The 5,131-nt window shown below is 39.2% G+C and overlaps 1 pseudogene; it reads right to left on the minus strand.

Annotated features, from left to right (window-relative positions):
* Window positions 1-985: 985 nt before the first annotated feature.
* On the minus strand, window positions 986-3,245 carry LOC132110073 (serine/threonine-protein kinase nekl-2-like; annotated as a pseudogene).
* Between the last annotated feature and the right edge of the window lie 1,886 nt (window positions 3,246-5,131).

Genomic DNA, 5,131 nt, shown 5'->3' on the forward strand with positions numbered 1-5,131 from the left:
GTCTTTACCAAAAGGCCTTTTTCATACTTGTGAAAGTGTATTTAAATACACCATTGATACAATATAAAAACAAAGATATTAAAACAAAATCTGAAGACCATCTACAGCCAAAACCTCATAATGTGAGGAAATCTATGTCATCTTATACCAGCAAAAAAAAAAAACCCTGATGCAGCTTTCCCATGCTAACGCTGGCTTGATAACACACTTTCCTCTAGAGGCAGATTGCGAACATTCCTAAATGAAATACAAAACAGGGTCTGTCATACTAACACATGGCAGTTTCTCGATCACACTGACTAATTCCCTATTGGAATAATCTGGAAAAGTTTAAGGGAAACGCCTTATGTGGAAAACAACTGCAGCTGTGGCCCATAAATTTACATATTCAGTAAACGTCTTCTGTTGAACATTGCAATAGTGCAGTGAAATCACAGCAGGAAATGTTCACATGATATTCTCCACTACTTTTTACATTTAAAAGCTTTGTTTAACGAATATGTTAAGAAATCATTTCTCAGACCTGGGCCGAAGAATGGGTTAAATCACAGTAGAAAAAGTAGTCTACTGGCTGCCACCAAAATAATGCATTTCTCTTTTCACTATATAGTAAATTTAAAATGCAGCAGTTTTATACTTCAGTCACTGTGATGTGACTAATAGTGTCGAGATGAGAGAATATATGCTTATTTTCTGGATTGGTTTTAAAGCAAGACTATACAATTCCTTACTATACATTGCCACCTACTGGTTATACAAGGTGACACTTTCAAAGTAGTACTGAATTCTTAATGCAAACGTCCCATTTTCTTGATGTCAAATATCTACAAGACCTCACTATTTCAAAATATTAATTATAATTCATGTATGATTACATATATTACAAAACGCAAGCTAATTCCAGCATTTGCTGAGGTTTAGGATTAGAGAATGACTCATTAGAAAAGGCTAGAAAAGGACATTCTCTTAATTGAATAGACATGATTCAGCATGTGGTCTCTTGGTCAAGGTTGAAAATGAGGTAGCAGGTCTCCATGGTCTGTCCCAATCATGTGCTGGAATAGTGGCTGCAGGTCTTCTGGCGTGAGGCCATTTAGAAAGTGCCCACTGATTTCCTCATAGACCGAGGTGCCAGCATCTTCTATAAAGCCAGAAAGCAGAAAAGCATTTACTTGAGTATGCAGAGACACTCTGAGAACCAGATGTGTTGGCAAACAGTATACCCAGAATTGTTCTAATATCTGCAGATGTACTAGATTTATATGACGCAAGACAAAGTCTATGTGACATAGATAACAGTAATCATTCATTACATGTACCACTGCAATCTTGATGTAATTATAAAAATCTCATTTGACTGTTCATTAAATTATCATAGAAGTGAAATACAATTAAGACACAAGATGGGGAAAAAAAAACTTAACAAAATCAAGAGAATGAAGAAAAGAGAATCTAGTTAAAATGTAAAAACGTGCATGTTTACCCATGGATTTCTCTTTTCACACTTTTATCATCACAGAGAAACCGCCTGCTTCTTTGAGCTCCAGTGCCACATCAAACACATCATTCTCTGAAACACAGTTCATGGCATCTCTGGTGTAGCTGACCACCTCAGCCAGGTCATCATCATCATCAGCTTCTTCAAAGTCATCTGGATAGTCAGAGATGTCTTCATCTTCAGACACAACTGTTAAAAGGGAAGAAAAATACATGTAGAGAATTCTCAAAGGTCTTGGAAACGCCAGGAAACATATTAAATCATTCTTAGATCACCCTCAGCCTACGCCTGTTGCCTTAGAGATATAACTCAAAATAATAATAAAACTATGGAAAATATTAATATGATTACATCACACCCTTACCACTAGATTCCTCAAACGCCTCTTCAGCCACATTGGCGTGGCTGGAGGACACGTCTTCCCTCGAGACATCGTCTGAGGAGGCATAGCTATCATGTTCGTCAAAGTCCTCTGAATAATCAGACTCTGTTCCTTCAGGGCCACTTCCTCCTCAACACTGCATGATGTCTCTGCTTGCAGTGTCTTGTCGCTATCTGTTCTGCTTTCCATTGATGCCATTTCTACATTAAAATCTTTTTTTTTGTTTGAGGTTCAGCATTCACCTTTTTAAGGTTTCCCAGACGTTCTTGCATATAGGTCAGACTAAGTATGCTGTTTGCACTCTGTCTATTCTCAGGAACCAAGGACAGCATTTTCTTGATGTATGGATGTCTTCTGAATATAGTCTCCTTTTATGGTCTTGTAAAACAGACTCAGGAGATTTTTAGCTTCAAAAGCTGGTTTGAGGGCACAGAGCTTATACAGCAGGCAGCCAACAGCCCACATGTCAGATTTGGTGCTGTACGGGACGTCCTGGCAAAGTTCAGGACTCAGATATCTGGGGGTTCCCACACAGGTGGAGGCCATATCGAGCGTGTGGTTTAGTTGTGGCCTAATGGTTAGAGAGTCGGACTCCCAATCGAAAGGTTGTGAGTTCGAGTCCCGGGCCGGCAGGAATTGTGGGTGGGGGGAGTGCATGTACAGTTCTCTCTCCACCTTCAATACCACGACTTAGGTGCCCTTGAGCAAGGCATCGAACCCCCAACTGCTCCCCGGGCGCCGCAGCATAAATGGCTGCCCACTGCTCCGGGTGTGTGCTCACAGTGTGTGTGTGTGTGTTCACTGCTCTGTGTGTGTGCATTTCGGATGGGTTAAATGCAGAGCACAAATTCTGAGTATGGGTCACCATACTTGGCTGAATGTCACTTCACTCACTTATAATCTTTGATATTCCAAAATCTCCCAGCTTTATCACACCTCTCTTGGTTAACAGCACATTGGAAGGCTTGATATCTCTGAAGGATCTTTTCAGAGTGGATATAACTGACGGCCATGACTACTTGCACAAACCAGTCCATTATTTTGCATTCTGCAAAGTATTTCCCACTCTTCTGCTCTTTAATGTGGTCATCCAGCGTTCCACCATCACAATAATCCATAACAATGTAAATATGCTCATTAGGCGTGTCAAAGAAAGTGCCAATCCATGTTATAATATGATGATGCTTCAAGCTCCTGAGAATATCTGCCTCTTGAAACACAACATCTTTGCTCTTTGTATTTCGGGAACTATCCACGTGTATTCTCTTGACCGCACATCATTTCTTTGTATCGACATGTTTCATTTACATCACAACACCTGCTCCTCCTCTGCCAAGAGTCAGGACTTTTATCATATTTCTCCATGGCACTATCAATTCACTAAACATCTTCTTTATTCACCGGTTGGTCGCCAGAACATTTAATTTGTGCCGGTGAGAGCTGGATATGATTATGACCACTTATCTATTGGATAAGTACGGAGCCCCTAAAGGGTCATTGAGGTGGGAAAAAAATCAGAGTGAGTAAAAAAATTTGGGGTGGGAGGAAAAATTTATTTTTTTTTGATTTTTTGCGTTTTCTCGCAAAACTTTTGCGTTCCCTCGCAAAGATATTTGCGTTCTCTCGCAAAACGTTTGCATTCTCTCGCAAAACCAGTTGAGTTTGGACAAACACTTCCTGTTTACGCTTCCAGTGGTTCAGACCGCTCCGTACATTCATAATGGAGCAGTTCATTGAGTTTTATTTTGAACTTGGACTGAAGTATAAAACGGAGCCCCTTAAGTGTCATTGTGGTGGGAAAAAATCAGAGTGAGTGAAAAAATTTGGGGTGGGAAGGAACAATATTTTTTTTATTATTTTGCGTTCTCTGGCAAAACTTTTGCGTTCCCTCGAGAAACTTTGCGTTCCCTCGCAAAACATTTGCGTTCTCTCGCAAAGATATTTGCGTTCCCTCGCAAAACGTTTGCGTTCCCTCGCAAAGATATCTAATATATAAAGATATATTAGATAAGTTCTCTCGCAAAACCTGTTGCGTTCTCTCGCGTAAACGTGTGTTCTCGCGAGAGGCCTCTACGTGGTGCTTCCCGCTTTTGTTGGTTCTGCAGCATCACTTGAGTGATCTTGGATGTACGCAGCTGCGTTTGGGAAAAGTTGTCTGTCTTTAGCGGTAAGTTATCATATAAGTCGCTTTTTATTATTTATAAAGAAGACTAAACCAAACCTCCATTACACTCACCACCTTTCTTTAAAAATAATTGTTGAAGATCTGCGATGGAGGACGATCTGCAGGAGTTTTTAAGGTCACGAGATGTTCCAGAAGAGGACATCATCTTCATGAAAAGGGACAAGGTGTGTAATGTTTGTGTAATGTAATGGCCAATTGACCTATATTTAGCTAATATGTAAATGATAGCTACTTTTAATTATTCAACCAAAGGTGTTGACGTGCATCAATAGGTTACTGTCGTAACCCCGGTTCTCTGAAACATCGAGTGAAACAGGTGGATCTCGAACACGAGATGATGAAAGAGAACCCCGTATAACGTTTAACATTTAATACCCTATCTATAAAAAAGAGTCACAGGCCTAGACTGTTTTAATTATTGCTAGCCAGGGCAATCAGTAGCTGTCAGTATATAACCACATGACAGTTCTCCAATTTATTTTAGTGGCTAGGAGTATATAAGTGTGCAAAAATAAGAGATCATTTACATGGAACAGTTTTAGAAATGTAAAATAGCATAATATAGCTATTTTACTTAACAGAAGATACTTGCATCTATTTCACAATAACAAAAATGAAAACTGAACAAAATGTGCATTCCCCTGGTTGTTTTTATAATGCTTGGCTTCCTGGATGATCATTGACTGTATTTTTTGTGCGCTGTTCATGAGTTCCTGCTTTGTCCTGAGACATAAAAGTGCTCACTGTTGTTGAGCAAAATCCTTGAACTACTGCACATTGTTTGGTTTCCCTGCATTTTATGCACATTTTAGTTGTGTCTTACATTGCCTATATGATCCTGAGAACCTGCTTTTTCACTAAGGGCAGTTTAAGGGACTCATAGAAAACTATAAACAAAAAATACACACATTCATTGATAATCAAGAATTCAACACACTAGAGCCGCAATTATGTATTCTTTTGATCAAGTTATGACCTGTGTAAACTGTAATGAATGATGTGTAAAAATAAAGAATAAAACATTTAATCTAATATAAATTACACAGATCATATACTGAGGAAAGGT

The sequence above is a fragment of the Carassius carassius genome, chromosome 29 (genome assembly GCF_963082965.1).
Source record: "Carassius carassius chromosome 29, fCarCar2.1, whole genome shotgun sequence".
Taxonomy (NCBI): domain Eukaryota; kingdom Metazoa; phylum Chordata; class Actinopteri; order Cypriniformes; family Cyprinidae; genus Carassius; species Carassius carassius.